General features: G+C 38.4%; 1 pseudogene; it reads right to left on the bottom strand.

Annotated features, from left to right (window-relative positions):
• Window positions 1-5,095: 5,095 nt before the first annotated feature.
• On the bottom strand, window positions 5,096-5,632 carry LOC132501865 (large ribosomal subunit protein uL13-like; annotated as a pseudogene).
• Between the last annotated feature and the right edge of the window lie 7,091 nt (window positions 5,633-12,723).

Genomic DNA, 12,723 nt, shown 5'->3' on the forward strand with positions numbered 1-12,723 from the left:
TGAATAACTCTGCGGCGATCAGGAAGCTGATACCTAAACACGCATAGGAATACATTTTTTTTTCTTTAAATAAAGTCAAAGATAGCGATTTCAGGAAACGTTGCATAGATGACACAGGGTCTCTGTTTGTTTTCCTTTTTCCACTTCAGGCCATTATATCTCACGATATTCGTTGTTTTAAATTTCCTCTAGTGGTTTTCAAAATTTCAAGCACACTTTTTTTGTGTTTTTTCCTAACCTGTAAGGAAATAAATAGAAGAATAATCGGGTTGCAACTAGAAGAAAATAGTTTAGTTATAACTATGAAAGGAAAGTGTTACATTATTCAGATCTGCCTCCAGGATAAAACTGATTTTTGTTTGTATGTTAATTGATGAATGAACTAAGCCATTTAGTCTTAATTAGTGAGTAATAACTAGGAAGATACATTAATGATATATTTATTTTAAACAGTATACACTTTAGCATTATTTAATGGCAGCTTCCAAAATAAATCTTGTTTACCTTCTGAAAAAAATCACTGCTTATGGCCCAACAGATGTAGACGTTCTCTGGCCTCTCTGTCTTCTTCTTCAGGTGCTTCTTTTTCCGTTTGTTTTAGGATCATTTGCTTTTAAAAGTACTCCACATACAGAGGCAGTTAGAGCAGGTGTTGTTATTCATTCCCTTTTCCCATCACACGCTCCTCCTTGTCCCCTTTCATGACTTCTATGATAGCCACTTCCTTGCTTTTCCTTGTAGTTTCACCATCTTTGTATGTGACCATGCACTTCCTAGTTTGGCTTGTTTTTGAACTTTATGTAGATGAGATTGTACTAAGTTTTCCTTTGTATTTTGCTTCATTACTCAACATTGTTTTTAAGATTGATCCTTTTTATTGCTTGTAGTTAGTTTGTTGTGTGGTGTTCCATTGTAAGAGTATACCACAATTTACCTACTGTTGGTGGACACTAGGGTTTCTGTGTTTTTTGGTAAATATGAGGAACACTGCTGTGAATTTTCTTGTACACGTACCCCATGATAATCTCTTGAAGTGTGCTGGTTAGTAAGGTAGTTCTATTTGTCTTAGTTATGCTATTTATGTCAGTCTATATTAAATTCCTTTGGTTCTGAAAAACCTCTTGACAACTACTCTTTGACCCCCTTCTTATGTTTCCAAGAGGAACTGATAAATGATTCTTCTCCTAAGGCCACTGTTTTATGCTCCTTAAAAAGGGCAAGTTATTTCTTTACAGTACAGTCTGGATTGAAGAGAACCGAGGAGCTTGGGTTTGGGTGGAATGACTGGAGAGATTATTTCTTTTTAAGAAAGGTTAAACAAGTGACCTTACTGTTTTGTTTGAAGTGAATTCCCAAAACATTTATTCACTTATTTTTTTATAAATACAGAACCCACCTCAAAATTATTCATAAAATTTTATGTGGTTTTCTACATCCTTCTGTTAGTGAAGCTATTCCCTCCTACTTCAAAGTGTCTTTCAGTCTAAACATTTGGAGACAATTTTCTAAAAAGAAAACAAGTTGACCTTTTGTGGAACCAGATTTCAAAATCCTATATAAGATACTCCAGTATTTTCAATTATTCTATCAAAATATTCAATAGATGTTTGTTGAGCACATACTATATTTTGCTCAGCACTGATGATACTTTGTAGCATGTGATCTTAACTCCTGTTTCACTGAAAAATTAAAATTCTGCCAGGCAGGAACTTCTTCAGATTTCTACCCCTTCTTATCTAAATCGTCACCTGACCTTGCTTTTTTCTGTCTTGTCTCAAAGGACAGTGCACACCTTTTACCTGGGTTTCCTCTTACTAGCTTATTGGCCTTTCTCCTTAAGTTAACATTAACCCATGTCTTAGGAATCGTCATTGTGTTTATACTGTAAGAATTCTTAACCTGGAGTACAAGAAATTTGGGGAGTTCTTGAACCCCCTGGAATTGTTTGTAAAGTTTTGTATGTGTTTGCATTTTCCTGGGGTAACGACCTAGGGCTTTTGCTTAATTCTGAAAGGGGTCCTTGACATAGAGGAAATTAAGAAGCTAGTTTTTCTCCTCTTCTGTTGGCCCTTCAGCAACCCTGGTCTTTTCCCAAATTTTGTTCTACCTTTCTTCTCACAATCATGCTTTGTAAAAGAAATCTACATTTTCTATTTCTTTTTCTTTACTACTCATTCATTTGTTAGTCCTCCTACCATTGAAACTACCTTGTTTGAATCATCAAAATTCATTATTTGGGAAATGTTTTATTGAGTACCAACTTTGTGCTGGGCACTCTTCTAGGCATTAGGAATATAACAGTGACTGGACAAGAGCCTAGATCACTTGGAGCTTACATTTGGTGGGGGGTGACAAACAATAAACAAATGAAGAAATAAGTAATGTAATTCTAAATAGTGTTCAGTGCGATAACCTAATGGGTGATTGAGTAGGAGAGAGGCTACTTTAGGTAAGAGGTTGGGGAGGACCCTCTGATATTTCAGCCAAATTGCCAAGGGTAAGAAGGAGCCATTCATGTCAAGGGCTTGGGGGTGAGAATGTTCCTGACAGAGGGAAAGCAAGGGAGGGGGTCTCAGAGTGGAATGAGATTGGCACAGCAGAGGAACAGAAAGAAAACCAATAAAGCTGGGGGGTGAACAAAGAAGAGAGTAGTAGGTCTATTTAGGGAAGTGAAGGTAGGGGCCAAATCATGTAGGACCTTAAAAAGTTTGACTTTTTTAAGAAAATTGAAATCATATCAAGTATCTCTTCCGACCACAATGCTATGAGACTACATATCAATTACAGGAAAAAAAAAACTGTAAGAAATACAAACGCATGGAGGCTAAACAATGCACTACTAAATAACCAAGAGATCACTGCAGAAACCAAAGAGGAAATAAAAAAAATACCTAGAAACAAATGACAATGAAAACACAACAACCCAAAACCTATGGGAGGCAGCAAAAGCAGTTCTAAGAGGGAAGTTTATAGCAATACAATAAGAAACAGGAAAAATCGCAAATAAACAATCTAACCTTACACCTAAAGGAACTAGGGAAAGAAGAACAAGCAAAACCCAAAGTTAGTAGAAGGAAAGAAATCATAAAGATCAGAACAGAAATAAATGAATAAGAAATGAAGGAATCAGGAGCAAAGATCAGTAAAACTAAAAGCTGGTTCTTTGAGAAGATAAACAAAATTGATAAAACATTAGCCAGACTCATCAAGAAAAAGAGGGAGAGGACTCAAATCAATAGAATTAGAAATGAAAAAGGAGAAGTTACAACAGACACTGCAGAAATACAAAGCATCCTAAGAGTCTACTACAAGCAACTGTATGCCAGTAAAATGGACAACCTGGAAGAAATGGACAAACTCTTAGAAATGTGTAGCCTTTTAAGACTGAACCAGGAAAAAATAGAAAATATGAACAGACCAAACACAAGTAATGAAACTGAAACTGTGATTAAAAATCTTCCAACAAACAAAAAGCCCAGGACCAGATGGCTTCACAGGTGAATTCTATCAAACATTTAGAGAAGAGCTAACACCTATCCTTCTCAAACTCTTCCAAAATAGAGCAGAGGGAGGAATACTCCCAAACTCATTCTACAAGACCACCATCACCCTGACACCAAAACCAGACAAAGATGTCACAAGAAAAGAAAACTACAGGCCAATATCACTGATGAACATAGATGCAAAAGTTCACAACAAAATACTAGCAAACAGAATCCAACAGCACATTAAAAGGTTCATACACCATGATCAAGTGGGGTTTATCCCAGGAATGCAAGAATTCTTCAATATATGCAAATCATTCAATGTGATACACCATATTAACAAACTGAAGGATAAAAACCATATGATAATCTCAATAGATGCAGAAAAAGCTTTTGACAACATTCACCCATTTATGATAAAACCTCTGCAGAAAGTAGGCATAGAGGGAACCTATCTCAACATATAATAAGGCCATATATGACAAACCTACAGTCAACATCATTCTCAATGGTGAAAAACTGAAAGCAATTCCTCTAAGATCAGGAACAAGACAAGGTTGCCCACTCTCAGCACTGTTATTCAACATAATTTTGGAAGTTTTAGCCACAGCAATCAAAGAAGAAAAAGAAATAAACGGAATCCAAATTGGAAAAGAAGAAGTAAAACTGTCACTGTTTGCAGAAGACATGATACTGTACATAGAGAATCCTAAAAGTGCTACCAGAAAACTACTAGAGCTAATCAATGAATTTGGTAGAGTAGCAGTATACAAAATTAATGCACAGAAATCTCTTGCATTCCTATACACTAATGATGAAGGATCTGAAAGATAAATTAAGGAAACACTTCCATTTACCATTGCAACAAAAAGATAAAATACCTAGGAATAAACCTACCTATGGAGACAAAAGACCTGTATGCAGAAAACTATAAGACACTGATGAAAGAAATTAAAGATGATACATATAGATGGAGAGATATACTTTGTTCTTGGATTGGAAGAATCAACATTGTGAAAATGACTATACTACCCAAAGCAATCTACAGATTCAATGCAATCCCTATCAAACCACCAAAGTCATTTTTCACAGAATTAGAACAAAAAATTTCACAATTTGTATGGAGACACAAAAGACCCCGAATAGCCAAAGCAGTCTTTAGAAAGAAAAATAGAGCTGGAGGAGTCAGGCTCCCTGACTTAAGACTATACTACAGAGCTACAGTAATCAAGACAGTATGGTTCTGGCACAAAAACAGAAATAGAGATCAGTCTAACAGGATAGAAAGCCCAGAGATAAACCCACACACATATGGTCACCTTATCTTTGATAAAGGAGACAAGACTATGCAGCGGAGAAAACACAGCCTCTTCAATAAGTGGTGCTGGGAAAACTGGACAGCTACATGTAAAAGAATGAAATTAGAACACTTCCTAACACCATACACAAAAATAAACTCAAAATGGATTAAAGACCTAAATGTAAGGCCAGACACTATAAAACTCTCAGAGGAAAACATAGGCCGAACACTCTATGACATAAATCACAGCAAGATCCTGTTTCTTCTTCTTCTTTTTAAAATTAAGAATAAACCATCAATTTTATTGGGCTCAGACTAAGAATCCATGGGTTTTGAGGATCTCTGTGAATTTGTCAATTTTCTTCTCTGTGTTCTTTTTGCCCTGCTTCCATAGCCTTGTGAGCTGCTTCTTCTTCCAGTAGTGGATCTTGGCCTTCTCCTTTCTCTTCTCCTCAGGGGGGCTGTTACTGCCTGGTATTTCCAGCCAACCTGATCAGCCAGGGACCCTAGGTAGGCAAACTTCCACGTAGGCTTCAGACGCACAACCTTAGGGCAATAGGAACCACCATCCGCCTTTTCTTGTCATAGGGTGGCAGGATCCCATCAAACACCTTGAGGCAGTCCAGAGCGGCCTGGCCTTGCTTGGTCTTATGGGACAACATGCCTCGCACTGTCTGCCAGAAGATGTGGCTCGGGGCTCAGAAGTGGTAGGGGCTGCGGGAGGGGTTGGTGTTCATCTGCTTGCAGAGGAATGCCAGGTACTTCAACTAGTTTCTATAGAAATTGCCAGAAATGTTGATGCCCTCACAGTGCACAACCACCACCTTTTGACCCAGAAGCACCTGCTTGGCCATAATGGTCACCAGGCAGCCCAGGAGATGGCCTTGGCTGTCGAGAACCAGGACCTGCCCCTCTGCCTTCTTCGGCAGCTGCCTCCAAGATCCTTTTTGACCCACCTCCTAGAGAAACGGAAATAAAAACAAAAATAAACAAATGGGACCTAATGAAGCCTAAAAGCTTTTGCATAGCAAAGGAAAACAAAAACAAGATGAAAAGACAACCCTCAGAATGGGAGAAAATATTTGCAAATGAAGCAGCTGACAAAAGATTAATCTCCAAAATATACAAGCAGTGCAATATCAAAAAAACAAACAACCCAATCGAAAAATGGGCAGAAGACCTAAATAGACATTTCTCCAAAGAAGAAATACAGATTGCCAAAAAACACATGAAAAGATGCTCAACATCACTAATTATTAGAGACGTGCAAATCAAAACTACAGTGATGTATCACTTCACACTGGTCAGAATGGCCATCATCAAGAAATCTACAAAAAATAAATGCTGGAGAGGGTGTGGAGAAAAGGGAACCACCGTCTTGCAGTGTTGGTGGGAATGTAAATCTCCAGCCACTCTGGAGAACAGTATGGAGGTTCCTTGAAAAACTAAAAATAGAACTACCATATGACCCAGCAATCCCACTACTGGGCATATACCCTGAGAAAACCATAATTCAAAAAGAGTCATGTACCACAACATTCATTACAGTACTACTTACAATAGCCAGGACATGGAAGCAACCCAAGTGTCCATTGACAGATGAATGGATAAAGAAGATGTGGCACATATATACAGTGGAATATTACTCAGCCATAAAAAGAAACAAAATTGAGTTATTTGTAGTAAGGTGGATGGGCCTAGAGACTGTCATACAGAGTGAAGTAAGTCAGAAAGAGAAAAACAAATGCCATATGCTAACACATATATATGGAACCTAAAAAAAAAAAAGGTTTTGAAGAACCTAGGGGCAGGACAGGAATAACTATGCAGACATAGAGAATGGACTTGAGGATACAGGGACGGGGAAGGGTAAGCTGAGATGAAGTGAGTGGCATGAACATATATACACTACCAAATGTAAAATAGATAGCTACTGGGAAGCAGCTGCATAGCACAGGGAGATCAACTTGGTGTTTTGTGATCACCTAGAGGGGTGGGATAAGGAGGGTGGGAGGGAGAAGCAAGAGGGAGGGGATAAGAGGATATTCGTATGCATATAGCTGATTCACTTTGTTATACAGCAGAAACTAACACAACACTGTAAAGCAATTATACTCCAATAAAGATGTTAAAGAAAAAAAGAAAAAAAATATGAGCTACCTTTGTAGGCTAGAGATTAAAGTAAAAAAAAATGTTTGACTTTTATTCTGATTGCAGTGGGAAGCCATTGGAGTGTTTTGAGCAGGATCTCATTATTTTAAAATGATTGTTTAGATTTCAGTTTGGAAAACAGGTTGCAGGGAGCAACAGAAGCAAAAAGACCAGTTAGGAGACAATTGCAGTAATCCATGTGGGAGATGATGGTGGCTTGAACCAAGTAGGTGATAATAAAAGTGTACAGAAGTGGATGGATTGGGAATATATTTTGGAGGTAGATCCGAAGGGCTTGTTGATGGATTTGATGAGGTTCAGGAAAAGAGGAAACAAAGACAATGCCTTGGTTTTTGACCTTGATCCCTGCACAAATGCCAGTGCCATGTGACATGGGAAAGACTGGGAAGGAGCAGGGTGGAGGCAGGATTGAGAGCAGAAGTGCAGGTGGGGGAATTGAGGTCTGTTTTAACATGTTAAGTTGTGATGGCTTTGGACATCCAATAAACAATATAATGTGTTAAGTGCTCCAGTAGGGATATGTTTATAGTTTGGAGGGAACATGGAAAATATATGCTAAGTCTTTGGGGGGAAGTAGAAGTCAGAAATACTTTTTTGTAGTCCTGTATTCCCTTAGCATACATGTATGTGGCACTAATCATACTGTACTGTACTTTCTGATTTGTTTTGGACTTCCCCTAGATTCATTGAGGCTTGAAATTGTAAGTTTTTTGGTTTTTATTTTTATTTTATTTTATTTATTTTATTTTCACTGCATTGGGTCTTTGTTGCTGTACGCGGGCTTTTCTCTGGTTGCGGTGAGTGGGGGCTACTCTTCATTGCGGTGCGCAGGCTTCTTGTTGTGGTGGCTTCTCTTGTTGGGAACACGGGCTCTAGGTGCGCAGGCTTCAGTAGTTGTGGCACACGGGCTCAGTAGTTGTGGCTCGCGGGCTCTAGAATGCAGTCTCAGTAGTTGTGACGCACGGGCTTAGTTGCTCCGCAGCATGTGGGATCTTCCTGGACCAGGGCTCGAACCCGTGTCTCCTGCATTGGCAGGCGGATTCTTAACCCCTGTGCCACCAGGGAAGCCCCTTGAAATTGTAAGTTTTTATTTGTTTTCTATCTTTCTAGCTCCCAAATCTAATATTGGTTCATCCTTATCCTAGCTGTTTATAAATTTGTTTGGTAAGTGAATAAATGTTACAGTCTGATAGTATGAACTGAAACAGTGATAGTAGCAATGGAAGAAATGTGTTTGAGAGAGATTTTAGTGAAAAGATCAGTAGGATATGACGGCCAATTAAATAAGTTGAGTCAGTGAGAGGAATTAGTAATAATAGTAATTGTAAATAATAATAATACATATAGCAGTTGTTATTTATTGCCAGGCACTGTTCTAAGTGCTTTACATGTAATAACTCGTTTAATCCTCACAACAACTCTATGAGGCAAGTACTGTTATCATCCCTGTTTTAGAGATGAGGAAGCCATGGCCAGAGAAGTAACTTGCCTGTGGTCATGCAGCTAAGAAGGGGCAGAACAGGCATTATGAACGGAAGCAGTCTGAGGCTAAAGAACACGCTCTTAACCACTATGCTGTGTTGCTTCCCCATTGAGAATGATTGTGATTCTAGCTTGGGTGTTTATGATGACAATTTGCTGCTTACAGAGTACTTTACTTGCGTTCTCTGAGATCTGTACAGGAACACAAGTTCCATTCAAAGTTCCATCTAGAGATCACTGGAAGGTAGAAGATATTCAGGTGGCCTGAGGTGGAGACACTGGCATGCCAGGCATGGGCATTTCAGATACATTGATTTCTCTCCCTTTTTATTGCCTCCAAAGTTAGTGCAGGGAAAGTCACAGCTCTAATATGATGGCTCACAATTGTCAGGTAGACTCTTGGTCTCTTTATACTTTTAATTTCTAGACTAGACTGATAGTAAACTTGACTGTTCATTTTACCAAAAAGAAGAGGGAAGGTTCCATTTTATCTGCTTTAGTACACTGCTTCATTATCAACCTCTACAAATTTGTATTGACACCTTCCTGATATCCAAAGAACTCTGTGCAGATTGGTGGGAATACAGAGAGCTCTAGGATATTATTTGTTAAGATTCTAATAACTGTGTGAGGAAGACATATTCAGAAAAAGTAAAGAGCTACATAAATTGTTCTATTACCAAGATATTTGGATGTCTCAATGAAGAGCTGATCACTATTCGATGGAGAAGACAGAGAAAACCTCCTAGAGAATATGGAATTCAAGCTGAGCCTTAGAAGTGTCTTTACTTCAGTGGAGAAAAGAGTGAGGGCAAAGCTCATGAACAAAAGATAATATGTTTCTGAATGTATGTATAAAGAAGGTGTAGAATAGTTTGTCTTTAATAGAGGCGTTCTTGGAGGTGTCAAGTAGGAGATCAATTTGAAGAAGTAGGAAGGGACCAAATTATGAAGAACTCTGTATGCTGGGCAGGTTTAGATTTTAGGTCCTTGCTATTCAAGGCGTAGTCAATCCCGAATAGGGATTGCTGAGCAGCTTTTTAGAAATGCAGTATTTCAGACCTACTGTGAGTAATAATCTTATTTTAACAAGATTCCCAAGTGATTCGTATGTTTACTAAAATTTGAAAAGTACTGCTATAGTGAGGAGTCATTTGATTCAGTTATACTTAGTCACATGTTTATAACTAGGAACACATTTTTCAACAGAAACTATGTAAGAAATGGTAGTTAGGATTTCAGCCTAACCCATAAAGGCCTAAAACGATTCATAGTTAGAAATGCTTTGTGAGATCTAATGCTGAAGTTCCGGGAGAGGCAGGAACTGCTGGACTGGAGAACAGAAAAAGAAGATTTGTGTCTTGTTTAGGGAAAGGGAAAAAGGGAAATAAACCTGTCAGACTGCTAAGGGCTAGGTTGTACAGGGCGGTAACACAAGGTCAGTGACTGGGGAATCCTGAGCCTGTAATTTCCCAAGCACTAGATTTTGGAGCATAGCATCTGTGTTGCTTTGCTTGTAGCAAATTCTCTCTTAACATAATGGCAGCCTTGATTCAGAGAAAGAACAAATTATTTCCTTAAATTATACAGTTTCTAAGATACATAGTCAAGTAAAAAAAGCACAGTGCAGAGTAGTATGTATAGTATGCTAAAGTGAGAAATCTTTTAACACTCTTATTTTGCACATGTGCAAATATGTATGTAGAAAAATTCTGAGAAATGGAATTATTTGCACAGAAGCTATGTGCATTTGTAATATTGCTAGATTTTACCCAGTTGTTCTCCATAAATACTGTGTCAATTTACACTGCCACAGAATGCTAATTTATATATCCAACTTTATGATTTTGCCAATGTGATGGTTAAAAAATGGTATCCCAGTGTTGTTTTAATTTGTATTCCTCTAAATGGTGAGATTGAATATCTTTAAATCTATTTAAAAGCCATTTCTGTGAAATATCCATATTCTTGGCCAATTTTTATATTAGGGTATTTCTTTTCCTTTTTTGAATTATAGGAATTATTTATATATTAGGGAAATTAGCCCTTTGTGATATGGGTAGCAAACCTTTTTGTTAATATACAAAAATAACAATAAACAGGTAGCTAGTGAACATCATAGCCCTGGAAGTAGACCACTTAATTTGCTGCTGACCCATATTCCCTTAGATAGGGTGGAGTATGTGTTTTTTAAAAAGCATGTTCAATACTATAGTTTCATATTTGGAAAACACACAGAAGAAGTTTTATAATATAAAGTTTTAAGAAAGTAAATGTTGATGAAGTCCTTTTAGCTGGTGGAACAGGTTAAAAACAATTTTTTAATTGAATATTGTTAATTTTCAAAATTATGATTGTTGTGGGAAATCACAAGGCTGTTTTAAACCTGACTGTCTCTATATTATTCCTATTCCTTCCACTAGGTTACCACCAAAGAACGTGATTTTGGTCTAGGGGCTTCAGTTTCTGAAGCTGAAAAATACCAGAATATTCTTCAGCTAGAACAAGAAGTGAGAAATCAAGACAAATTCATTTCTTCACTGAAGTTACAGGTTACATTTAATTTCTCTGCATATTTCCCTAAATTAATTTGGGATGGGGGCCTATATTAAAATAATATAGAGAATAAATACCAATTCAGTGCTCATTTAAATTGTATGGGTCTAAAATCATTCCATTTTTATTTTAACCATTTTGAAACACATAGATTCAGAGTTAGTGAGTGCAAACTATATGCCAGGTGTTGTATCAGATGCTTTCAAGTACATAATCTTACTTAATCATCCCAACTTTGTGAGATTGTGATGTTATTTCCATTTTACTGACGTGGAAGCCGAAGTTCCAAGAGGCTAAAGAATTATGATATTTGACTAATGAGTGACAGAGCTAGGATTTCTCTGAACTCCCAGGTTAGCTAGAATTTGAATCCAGTTCTCTGAACTCCCAAGTTCAATATTGTTTCTGTTCTCCTGGTTTCTGACCTGTGGTATAGCTATTAATAAAGGCTATTAAAAGAAACTTCCTCTTCTAGGAAAATGGAGTAGACTTACTTTTCCTTACTCTTCCCACTAAGTACAGCTAAAAACCCTGAATATTATGTATAAAACAAGCATAAGAACACGTTGAAAGGTGGGAAGAAGGAAGACTGGCTAGAGACCTCAGCACACAATGAATGTTAGGACATGTTAGGGAGTTCCTGGTTTTTCTTTTTGTTCCATATATCCCAGGCAGAGTACTGGAAAAACTGGCAACCAGAAGTCATGGGTGCAGATTTATAAAGGTCTCAGAAAAGCCATCCCTTTCTAGCTGAAGGACTAGGAAATGGGCAATCTAGCAAGGCAGATTACTCTTAGACAAGAACTGCCCACTTTAAGCAGACACCAAGGAAAAAAACTAACTCCATTCCTGCCAGCAAAGGCTAAGAGCCCAGACGTCCACCCTTCTCATTGCTATAACAAAGAACCCCATCCTTCCCTCATCCCCCCACCCTGCCCCACAAGGCCCCTATCCCGCCAGGGTGGTATCAAAGAAGAAGGCTGAGTGGGGAACCAAGACTTTTGTGTCATTCAGGAAGTAAGGAAGTCCCCAACCCCATATTGTCAGTGGAGACCACATGGGGAGCCAAGAAGTCCACTGCCACCTGGTAGTAAGAGGTGCCCCATTTCCTCTTTGCTGGAATGGTATCAGAAGAGACCTAATGCAGAGTCAGAACCTTTACCACCCTCCAACAGTAACAAGTCCACCCACCCACAGTGGCAGTGGAGGATACGTGGGAGCGGTAATAAGGAGCCTCCATTCTTCCAGCTCTGGTGGTATCAGCAGAGGCCTGGTGGGGAGCCTGAATTCCCATCCCTGCCTAGCCGTAACAAGGAACCTCACCCTTCCCAGGTGTCACAGGAGGCCTAGTGGAGTAATTGGACTTTTACTCCCATCCAACAGTAACAAGGCAGTGTCCCCCTTTTCTTGCTGGAGCGGTGTCACAGGAAGCCTACTGAAAGATAAGAGTCGGTGTCTTAGACTATGAGGTCTCAATAAAAAAAGAAAACAAAACACTCCTCATCCCAAAAATCAGGAAGATCTCAACCTCTATGAGAAAAGACAAGAGATGCCAACACAGAGATGAATCAGATATGACAATTATCTGACAAGGGTTTTAAATTAGCCATCATATAAATGCTTCAACAAGTAATTTTGAGCATGCTTGAAACAAACAGAAAACCTTATCAAAGAAATAAAAGATATAAAGTACAGCCGAGTGGAATTTTGGTAGCAAACAGGCTGTTC

The sequence above is a fragment of the Mesoplodon densirostris genome, chromosome 14, assembly GCF_025265405.1.
Source record: "Mesoplodon densirostris isolate mMesDen1 chromosome 14, mMesDen1 primary haplotype, whole genome shotgun sequence".
In the NCBI taxonomy this organism is placed as follows: domain Eukaryota; kingdom Metazoa; phylum Chordata; class Mammalia; order Artiodactyla; family Ziphiidae; genus Mesoplodon; species Mesoplodon densirostris.